The sequence below is a fragment of the Mixophyes fleayi genome, chromosome 1 (genome assembly GCF_038048845.1).
Source record: "Mixophyes fleayi isolate aMixFle1 chromosome 1, aMixFle1.hap1, whole genome shotgun sequence".
Classification (NCBI taxonomy): domain Eukaryota; kingdom Metazoa; phylum Chordata; class Amphibia; order Anura; family Limnodynastidae; genus Mixophyes; species Mixophyes fleayi.
Window position 1 is genome coordinate 77,354,463 of NC_134402.1, and position 12,144 is coordinate 77,366,606.

Sequence of the window (12,144 nt, forward strand, 5' to 3'; positions counted from 1 at the left end):
TCCTGTCAGGGAATTTAGAATTACTCAGTCTTCAGATTCTGAAGTGAAAAACATTTCAAATGAGTGCCAAGTTATCTTCCTGTTCAGGGAGTTCACAGGCACCAAACAAAAAGTTAAAGAAGAAGACCAAAAATAAAAAGTTAAAGCTATTAGCAGAGCAACTTTTATAATAGGCCAATCATGTAATTATATCACCAATACCCATAGGTCTAGGAGGCTGACCATAGCAGATTTGGAAAACCTTGCTCCCAATTCTCTGGAGTTTCCAAATCTGACAGATGCAGACCTTTTTGCGGATCAGTTTATAGAAGAGGTCAAAGCACACCATAAAGCCCGAAAATCCTTGTCAGACTTCAAGAAAGCGAATGAGCCTATGAGGAGGCCCTTTCTTCAAGAGGGTCAGATTTCGAGACAGGTCCGGCCTGAGACTTCCAAGTCACAAGAAGAGCCCAAAGAGTAGGTTTTGTGCACAGATCCTAAGATGCTACCAAAGGATCATCCACAAATACATGGATCAACGCTAAGAGAGGCCACAGTTACGGTAAGTTCACTGATATATCTTCTTCATCTGAAAACTCTAAGAAAGTAATTTTTGGAGTGGATTACCACAGACAGGTGGTTAAAAACAATACAGTCTGGGTTAAACCTCCTTTTAATTTGTATCCTACACCAGGCATTTCATATTCATTGTTCAAGGAATTGCATTTCTCAGTACCCAACTGCCAAAGGCTGGACCAGTCCCTTGTTTCCTCTAAAAAAGTAAGACAGTTCTATTTAGACTAGTCCTGAATCTCAAAGTTTTGAATCGATATTTGAAACCAAAGAGGTTTCATATGGAAGGTATCCCAGACATTCCGTACCTTCTTACAATGGATTGCTTCTGTATAAAAATAGATCTAAAAGAAGTTTTCCACTCTATATCGATTCACCCCAATCACAGGTCCTTTCTCAGATTCTATTGGAGAGACCACATATTTCTGTGGACAGTTATGGTTTTTGGGCTGTCTATCACCCATTACACTTTTACATGAGTCATGAAAGCAGTGGTGTCACATCTCCGTCAGCAGACAGTTCAATATATGATTTACCTGGACGACATGCTATTAGTGCACTCAGACATGCATACCCTTTTGAGACACAGGGACTTAACCTTTTCTCTGTTAGCAAACCCAGGGTTCATTGTAAACATCCCAAACATCCTAAAGTCGGTACTGACACCTTCCAAGACCATGCATTCTAAAAACTTAAAAAAAGTGCAGAATGTCTCTCCGCAACTTATCAAGAATTATTGGGAAGATGATTGCAATGTCCTCTGGCTTTCGACACTTAACCCTATTATGCAGAGAGTTGCAAGGTCTGCTGATTCATGCCCGCTATTTCTGGTCAGACATCATTCATCTCTCCGGGAGAGCAAAAGAGAGCTGTCCAAATGGTACACTCTCCCCAGACCTCCTCCTCATCACCCTTCTAGATGCTCCTTTATTCATGATAATTACCACAGATGGTTCCTGACAGGTTGGAGAGGTTTCTCACAAGAGAAAGCAGTAAGAGGCACCTGGTCAACCGAAGAATCCCAGTTGTTCATAAATGTACTGGAACTACGAGCAACGAAATTGGCCCTGTAAGCTCTAGTCCCCAGCCACTTTAAAGTGGTCTCTGTTTAGCTGTGTTTGGACAACACAACCACAGTATCATATATAAAAAGAATGGGGGCAACCAAGTCAATATCTCTATGCAAAGAAGCATTAGAAGTTTGGGACTGGGCAGTTCAGAGAGACATAATCCTGACTGCAACTTACATTCCAGGGGAACTGAACAATCTAGCAGATTCTCTATCCCGCAAAAGAATTACTGTGGACTTAGTGCCACTGAAAAGACAAGACTTCCTGAAAATAGTTCACACTTTTAGTGACCTAGATACCAGTCCCACGAATGCTCAGATCCCATGCTTCATATCCAGAATATGGATGAAAGGAATTTGGAGGATGAATATGATGTGTTTCCCTTGGACGAATCTTTCTCACCCCTATGCAGTCCCTCCCCATGCACTACTCCTAAAGGTCATTCAGAAAATTAGGGTGGACCGGGTACCTCAAATAGTGGTGGTGTAGCTTGTATGGCTATCCAGAGTCTGGTTTCCTCTGATCAGCCAGTTATGCATATGATCAAAGGATCTCCTAGGGTTATCCAAGGATTGCTTCCAGGGAGCCCTAGACATACTAGAGACACTTCCCCAATGTATGTGGATAGCAATATTACTAGGTTGTTAACAAAGGTAGCCCTCGCATCCCTCACAAAAGATTTAATTAATGCCTCATTAAGGCCCTGAATGAGAGCGAGATACTGCGCAATTATTAAAGAGTGTGACCTCTGGCAATCTCAAGGGAATCCCTCTCACCAAGCATAACTAGTTAATTTAGCATTAGACTTCTTAGCTTCTAAATATGAGTCAGGCCTAGTGTCAGCTACCATAAGATCATATGGTTCTGCTTTAGCTATCTTGATCCCAAACTTAACGGATAACAAACTATATCTCCGTTTGTTATGAGGTACATACCTTTCAAGACCAATCTTACCAAAATATTCTCACTTTTGGGATAGTGAGACTTTCCTCTCCTTCCTAGCTTCATGGCAGATGGACTCCAATATTGGCTATTTATCCCGTAAGTTGGCATCTTTGTTGGCTCTAGCCATAGCAGCTAGAGAAGCTGAACTGACCCTCTGGCCCATGGTTATCACGAACTCCTATGGGGTACCACATCATTCTAAAAGGTCATAGTAAGACTTCCTCTTTCAATAATCCCATAGTTGAATTTGATGTTATATATGACTCTTCAGAGCCTAATCTTTGTGTTGCTTTGTGCCTATCTTCCTATTTAGCTCTGACAACTCCCATGAGAGACAATATCTCCCAGCTTTTCCTTACTTGTAGAAAAACTTTTCGCCCGGAGAGATCCTCTACTATCAGAGGATGAATTTTGGTGACCATGAAAAAGGCAGGAATAGATACAAACTAGTTCAGCAGCCACCTCCTACAGGGGACAGCAGCCACAAAAGAGGCAGATAAAGGCATATAATTGCAGACAATTATGCTAGCAGCTAGTACCTTTATCCTCAGCTCGTACCTTTGCTAAGCATTATTGGAGACCAACCGATTTACAAAATATAGAGTTTTTCAGAGCAACTACTGGGTATGTGGTAGTCTGCTCACCTGCTTTTGCTAGGTGACAAGCGTCCCAACAAACAAAACACAAGAATCTATGACCTGCAAACTGGATTTGTGCTAGGGCAAAGGATTGCCACCCAACAACAGCTCCCACCCTACCCACCCTTTCACCTTTTTGCTAGTACTGTTGCTTCCTCTGGAGACTCTATGTTTGGGTATTAATAATATTTCATTCTATTATCTCTCTAGGCACAGCAAGGGACCAAAACAAGCCCCAGGCAGCCACCATTGAGGAACAGAAGTAATCTATTACCCGGCATTACAAAGTTGTTTTTTCCAACTTCTATCTCTCCTAGTCCTAACAGCAGCATATAAACTTTTACTATAAGTTGTCAGTTAAAGTTCAAATAAATTGTTGATTCTTGATGAAGAACTTAAGTGTCTTTGGTGTTGCAAAAGGCTGTTACTTGGATAGAGCCTGGTGCAAATTTTTAATTTTTTTTATTGCCTAGAGAATTTATCACAATGGGGATTTGTTTATTTACCTGGACCAATTCATCAGGGATATTTGATTTACCTGCAGTTCCACGTAATGAATATATGTTATATTAACCTGTTTTGTTAAACAGTTGTTTTTGGTTAGGTGGGACTTTCACTCTTAGCTTCAGGATAGGTCTATACAACTGTCAATCCTCAGTGGTATTCTCCGATATTCAGGATATCTGATTGACTGAACAATTGTGATGCAATCACAGGGGATGTCTCTTCCCTTTAAAAGCACTGCCATCGGTTAACCTTGTTACAGCGAGTATGTGAAACGCGTGTTGACATTCGCCTCGCTATGCTTTATTACAATAGATCCTTTCTATTTTAGTTGTAGATAACAATATTCAGTGGCACTACCCCTGGCATATCTAGGACGTGAACCGCTCAGAGTAGCGTTCCTTTCTCTATTATTATTATAAGTAGGCTACTCTTAAGATAGCATTTATTCAGGAGTGACAGTATCACAGCATGCCACTAGGAAGGGGAAAAGCCTTTTATTCAGTTCAATCTCCATACAGAGGCTGTTACTTGTATAGAGCCGTCTGAACCTGGTTCAGCATATTTCTCAATAGCTTTTTTCTCTTGCACCTAGTTAATTCTCAGATATAATATTTATTTATCTGTTAAATTGTAAATAGCTTTTGTTATATTATATCAATTAGGGCACTAAAAGAGATTATATAATCTATATTGAGAGATTAACAATTTAGGATCCTATAACAATTTATTATTGTGATAACTGATTAATTACTACAATATACCTAACATAGCGAGGCCATTTTTAATCACACATTTTGCACTTTTGTCACTGTTCATTTTTGCTTTTAAATATTTCGCTACTGGTGGCTCACTGGCCATTTAGGGATTATTTTAATATATATCCAATAAAGTCATTATTTTTAAACATTACTCTATCAGAGTGCCCCTATTTACATTCCATGCTTTCTTTCTTATTCTTTTGAGACTACCACAGTCCCCATAATTTCCAATGTGGACTGCGGTCTCGGGCAATTTATGAAGCTTCTGAAAAGGTTATCTATATTTGATACCCAAAATGAAAGAGGGAGAATAACTCTGATGTTTATCTCATCATGTTCGAGAGAGTAGATGCAGCTCAAGCCTAACCTGAATACTTTTGAGTCCACACAGTTTCCCTGTTGATTGGAGAAGAGAAAGTGGTTTAAGCCAGTCTACTGAACAAGGACACCAGAGATTACCACAAAGTCAAGGAATGCTATGGCTGCAGATGGTTTGTCCACAAAAATGGTTAACTTTTTTGCTCCTAGGACTTCACTCTAATGCAGTTGCTGGACACTTGTGAGTGGAAAAGAAGAGAGAGTCACCAATGACTTTATTAGAGTCAAGAATACCTGTCTGTGCTGCTGGGCTTAAACCGACTAGGGATTTGGTTTGGTAAGTCATAAGGCAGCTGTCCACAGATGGATTATTCCTATATGTAAATATTGAACACTGCTCCTGTCACCCTGTTCCTCTGTTACTTTAGGTAGTGGTAGAAGTTTAGTGGAAAGTAATAACAAATGGGTTAGATGCCAAAGCTGGGGACACCTTGTTATTAGAGGACAAGAAAGAAGAATCATGGATGTTACAAATCTGGGGTCCTCTTGGCTGAAGACAAAAAGACTTCAAGCAACAAGGGCGCCCCCCTGGTCAAGAAAATCAGAAGACTGCAAGCAACAAGGGGGGGCTTTCTGCCCAAGAGGGAAAGAAGACATTACAAGCAGGGACTTTTGGATACAAATACTTTTGGGACTTTTCAAGCAGGGACTTTGGATCTACAAATTCTTTTTGGACTTTGCAAGCCGGACTTTGGGAATTACAAATTTAGGGCGCTGTGGACCCTTTGTTGCACCCTATAAATAAGGGATATTAGTACTAATTTGTAATATGTGACAGTGCAATAATGATTAGCGGGAAAAACAGAGTATACATAAAACAAGCACACACAAGGTACAAAATGTGCATATATGAAAACACACAGTGTAAGGCTAGGTACACACTGGAGCTGTTTTGTCCAATCATCGGGCCAATCAGCCGACATATGGCCGTTCGGTCGGAAGTTGAGTTAGTGTGTATAATGACATGATGGTCAAAAGTCATCCCAAAGTGTCGATTGTCGGCTTATTTGGTTGGTCATACTATTTAAAATCTTCCTCTTAATCACCTTTCGATGATGTAGTGTGTATGCAATCATGCTCACGATCTCCATAGTGGTTACAGAGTAATGCTCTTTTCAGCCGATGCTAGCGATGAATGTACACGTCGGTTGGAAAACATACCTGCTGTTAGTGTACCTACTGTTCCTACCTACTGTTTGTGAAAGACTTTATTATTCATATGGGCTAAGAGCAAAATAGAGACAAAAGTTATGAGTGTGGCTCAGACTAAAGATTGGGACATTAGAGAGTGTGTACCAGTGTGAGCAGCATAGATGGGAATAGAATAACCTCTAGGGAAGAAGTACCATTTCAGAAAACATTTAAAGATTCAGAGGCTGTGGGAGAGTCTGATCAAGATAGGGTATTCCATAGGTGAGTAGTGATGCAGGAAAAGGTTTGTAGGCAGGAGTGAAAGGTAGCTAATTGACGGGTATTTCAAGATGAAGTTTCACATATATGAAATGTTGGAGTTATTGAGGTCTTTATAGGTGATGGTCCTTAATTTCAATTGTATTCTGTAAGATATGGGCTGCAGGTGTAGGAATTTGAAACATGGAGCAGTGGATGTGCAGCATTGAGACAGCAAGATCAATTTTGTTGCAATATTTAGGATGGATTGAAGTGGGGGCAGATGGGTCAGGGAATGCTGAACAGAAGGAGGTGCAAGTAGTAAAGGCAGGAAATAATGATAAAATGAAAAAATAAAGAGTTTAAATTGTATTTTCTACAAATATTTTGAAAAAGGAGGAGGCAGGACTGCAGGAGAGACTGGATGTAAGGAGTAAAGCTCAGGGTGAACTCAAGAGTGACAGCAGTTCATTTGGAAGACTAAGGAAATTGTGGTGTAGTTGATGAATAATTATAATATTAATTTAATAATAATAATACAATACAATAATGAAAATAATACAATACCAAGGGATTAGTTCATTGCCTTCCATGAGACGTGTGGGTGATAGGATTAAAGTGAAACAAAAGAAAACCATTTTAACCGTTAAACTCTTTATTCTAGAGGTATGTATATTGATTTTGATACAATACTGTTCATATAAATTAAATTATAGCTTTTGATCTTATTTTTTTTGAATTTCATTTACTCTGGTGTTCATCCACCTGAATAGCCTGTAGTAGGTATTCCCTTTTTAATTTTTATCCTAATTCTAAGCTATCTAGGGTGTTACAGTACAGGCTAAGTTATAATTATTAAAGTCATCATCATCATCATCATCATCATTTATATATACAGTGCCAGAAATTTCTGTACTGCTTTACAGTTGGGAACAAACATTAATAAAACAATACTGGTAAATACAGATAGACAGAGAGGTAAGAGGGCCCTGCTCACAAGCTTACAATCTATGGGAAAATGGGAGTTTGATACACAGGGGCAGGTGCTTCATCATATTGCACATTGATCCAGCTTAAAAAGTATTGAGTGGGCTGTATGATCAGTCACACAACTATGTTTGTCACAGGGTTGTTGTCTTGTGTTAGCTGTGTAGAGGGTGGTAATAGGGTAACCTAGGGAGATTAAGATGGTGGTTGAGGAAAATTATAAGCTTGTCTGAAGAGGTGGGTTTTTCAGAGAAAGCTTGAAGCTTTGAATACTATAGGAAAGTTTTATTGTGCGAGGGAATTGCACAAAGTTGGTGCAGCCCGAAAAAAATCCTTTAACCGGCAGTGGGAGGATGTGATGAGAGTGGAAGAAAGACGCAGATTTTGTGCAGAACGGAGGTATCAAGTTGGGAGATATTTTGAGACAAGTGAGGAGATGTATATTGATGCAATTTTGTTGATGGCCTTGTATGTTAGTAGATGAATTTTATATTGGATTCATTCAAAAACAGGCAACCAATGTAGAGACTGACAGAGTGGCTCAGCAGAGGAAGAATGATTTTTCTTGCAAACCGATCTAGTCACTGCATGCAAAATAGATTGTAGGGGTTGAGTCTGGTTTTGGGAAGACCAGTTAGAAGGGAATTGCAATAATTGATGTTGGAGATGATAAGTGTATAAATTAAGGTTGTTGCGGTGTCTTGTGTGAGATATGTGCGTATTCTGGAAATGTTTTTTAGATGTATGTAACATAATTTAGATATAGAATCGATGTGGGGAACAAACAATAGCTGTGAGTCAAGGATTACACCTAGGCAGCAACGAGCTTGCGGGGTGGGATTTATGGTCATTTTATCAACAGAAATAGAAATGTCAGGTAGGAAGCTTTTTGCTTTTGGGTGGGAATATTATTAATTCTGTTTAGTATGTGTTTTGTAAGTTAACTGCTTGTTTCTGTTTATCACAATTGACATTAGCAAACCTCCCTATTGACTTCAAAATAGGAATTTAGCTTTATATGTCACATTTTCTTGGGCAATGGGCAAACTTGTTTCTGGTATAACAAAATGAAAACTTCCCATTATTTTCTGTGGTGAGTTCTTACACTCAATGCTTCCACCTAGTGGTTATGTGTTTAGGTTAAATTTACTGCTAACTATGGACCTTATTTAGAGTTAGCTATAAGATGCAATTTTGCACTTCAGCAAAACCATGGTGCACAGCAGTATGGTAATTGTAAAATATGTGGACAGATTAAAGTTGGGAGGAAGAGATCAAACTGCAAAGTAAAAATAAAGCTTTGTGCTACATGTAAACATAGGAAATATTTTACCTGCATGTAAAAGAAAAGGTGCAAATATGTACCCTTTAATTTGGATTTGGTATAAACTGTAAATTCAGCCTGATATCTTACCTATACAGGTGAACCCAAAAAGTGCTACTGTGGTTTGCTTATTAAACTACCATCACAATTCTTTGATTATTCCTATGTTTTTCTCCAGCTTAAATGTCCTGTCAAGAGAAGAAGCTGACAGGGAAGTAAGTCATCTCAGCGATTGTAGAGACTATGTGTGTGTGTGTGGGTGTGTGTGTGTGTGGGGAGGACAGAGTAGTGGTGGGGTGCAGAGAACTGGGGAGGAAAGTTTTGGACTTGGCACCCTTGGCACGAGGTGGCCCTGACTGGGCGCACTTGGCAGAGGCCCGGACTGGACAGCACTGTGAGAAGTCTCAGATCGGACAGCACTGTGAGAAGCCTCACAGCAGACAACACTGTGAGAAACCTAAGAGCGAATAGCACTGTGAGAAGCCTCAGAGTGGACAACACTAAGTGTCAACTTAGGCTGAACCAAATTAAGTGGCAACTCGGGCTGAACCAAATTAAGTGGCAACTCGGGCTGAACGGAATTAAGTTGGCAACTCGGGCTGAACGGAATTAAGTGGCAACTCAGGCTGAACCAAATTAAGTGGCAACTCGGGCTGAACTGTATTAAGTGGAAACTCAGGCTGAACCGTATTATGCGGACTAAACCGTCAGCAATGTGTCTGGAGCAGACTGGAGGGACAGGGCCCTATGTTGAGCGAGATGTAGAAGAGGCAGCCTCTCGGAAGCAGGTTGTAGGGGCAGCGCCCTCTTGGAAGCAGGTTGTAGAGGCAGCGTCCTCTTGAAAGCAGGCTGGAAGGACAACGCCCTCTTAGAAGTAGACAATGTCTCTGGAACGGAGACAGAAACCGGCGACTCGGGACTGGAGACAGAAACGAGAGACTCTGTACTGGAGGCAGACGCTGGCATCTTGGAACTGGAGGCAGAGGCTTGAGGCTTGAGACCGGAGGCAGATTCTGGAGGCTCCTAGCCTTAGGCAGAGGCTGGAGAATCGGAATAGGAGGCAGAGGCTGGCACCTCAGAACTGAAGACAGAGGTCAGCACCTCAGAACTGGAGGCAGAGGCTGGCACCTCAGAACTGAATAGCACCATGGAACTGGAAGGCACCTCAGAGCTGAAGGCAGAGGCTGGTGCCTCTGGACAGGTGACTGGAGCTAGCACCTCTGGACTAGCGGCTGGAGCTGGAGCCTCAGGACAGGCGGCTGAAACTGGCACCTTAGAACAGGCGGCTGGAACTGGCGGGCTAGGCCTCATCCCAGGGAGCAGAACACGCTCTAATGTAGGAAAGGGAAGTGAAGTACAAACAAATTCAGAATGAGGAAGGAAATAAACAGAAGACGGTTCTGTCGTGGTCTGCGGAGAGGACAATCTCGTAAAAAGTGTATTTTACTGGCACAGAAGAGACATAATTTATTAGTTCTTCTGTGCCGCCTCTCCTCTTCGATCAGAAAGGAGCGTGGACCACCTGTGAACCTGGAGTTTGTTACACCACAGTTCTTGGTAAACAGTAAATTTGTAGTAGCACTACTAAGAGATGATGTTTGCACTGATTCAGCAGCAAAGAAGGTTGGTTGAGGCAAATCAACAGTATTTCAATTGTGAGAAACAAAATCTGACAGTCTCCTGAGTGGGTCCATAAGGCAGAAAACTGAGCCAGCTGAAAACGTAATAAAATTATATATGCTTGTAGAGTCTGTGGCTGAAGTAGTTCATTGATTTGTAAGGCAGACATGTTGCAGGAGAAAGCAAATGAAAACAATTGCAGGAAAACTCTTCAGGTTTTGCGATGGCGCACAAACTATTTCATGGGCCCCTATCATTGCATTCATCTGGTGGGCCCTTCATGCCCCAGTCCAACAGTTATTGTATCTCACTCCAAAAGGGTTAAATAAATATTTAGGTTTCACTTCTGAGGGATAAATGTATCAAGCTGCAATTTGCCTTTTTAAGCGATTTTCTCAGGCAAGATTGAACCCACCGATGTATGAAAGTGCGCGTTAATAGTTAATTGGCAGTAAACTGATGTAGTTAAAATCGACCACGCTACAACTTGCTGTCCCGACTGTTGGCCATTCTAATAATACAAGTCGCCATATGTATGAAACAGCAGTTTTGAAAATTGCATCGATTTTGCAGTAAAAAACGCCAGAATCAGCACACTGCTTTGTATAGGCGAGTTTAGCAACCACATCAGTAGATGGTCTATAGAGGCCAATGATGTGTATGCAAATGGAGTGTGTAGAAAATTTATTGTTGAATATTTTAGAGGTAAATTAACTTTTGGAGACTGCACAGAGAAGGAGAGAGGAAAATCACCAGCTCCAGGGTCCGCTTAGGCTGCGCAGACCATGTGAATTTAGAGCACATTTCAACCTGGACCCTCTCAGAGCAGGAGCTTGTTAAAATGTTGAGGCTTAACAGAGCAAATCTCCTGTAGCTGTATGAGCAGGTGAGAGATGATTTGGAGCCATTAGCATCGCCCCCAATGCACTATTGTGTTCTACATATTTTTTCCGCAAGCTCATTCCAGTCTGTGTGCTCACAGGTTGTAGGGCTCACACAAGCACTTATCTGTAGTGTTAAGTGGTCTTACCAAACTGTTGCATACATATATCTGCTTTCCCTGCCAGGATGCTGCATGGTATGAGTTGGAGGTAGCTTTCTATAGGCTCTCATGATTACCTAATGTGTTAGGAGCCATAGATTGCACACACATTGAGCTGAGACCACCTCATTATAGGGCAGAAGTGTATATGAACAGACCCCATTCATACTCTGTTGCAGGCTATCCTGGCTCTTGCCAGGATGCCTATATCCTGCACCAGTCAGCCCTCTTTCACAAATTTCAGAATAGTGAAATGACTGAGAGATGGCTACTGGGTATATGATATAATAATAATGCCGTTTCATGCTTTATATATATACATGTATTTTTTTTATAAAATGTTTGTACTTATGTCTCATTCTAGGTGACTCAGGATATGGGTGTCAATCCAGGTTAATGACACCCCTGTAGACAGGGCCGGTGCTAGGGTTCACGGCGCCCTAGGCATTTTTAAAAAATCGCCGCCCCCCCGCAAAAATCGCCGCCCTCCTCTCTCCTCTCTCCTCTCCTTACCTTGTCTCACCACCGCCGCCTCTCTGCTCCGTCTCCTCCCCTCCACTCACTGACACTGGTAAGTGGAGGGGAGGAGACGGAGCAGAGAGGCGGCGGTGGTGACAAGATAGCCTCTTCCCCCCCTCCCCGTCCATCTGAATGCTGTGCGGCGGCCGTGACAGGTATGGTCAGCGGTCGCCGCACAGTTTTAAAGTATTTTAGAATACTGTGGCGCCCTCCAGAGCCCGGTGCCCTAGGCAAGTGCCTAACCTTGCCTAATGGGAGCGCCGGGCCTGCCTGTAGAATCCACAGACTCCTGTACAACACAGATATAATGAAGTGGACACATCCACTAGAGGGGTGATAGATCATACCTTTGGCCTATTGAAGACCAGATTCAGGTGCCTTAATAAATCTTGTGGCGTGCTTCTCTATGCCCCAG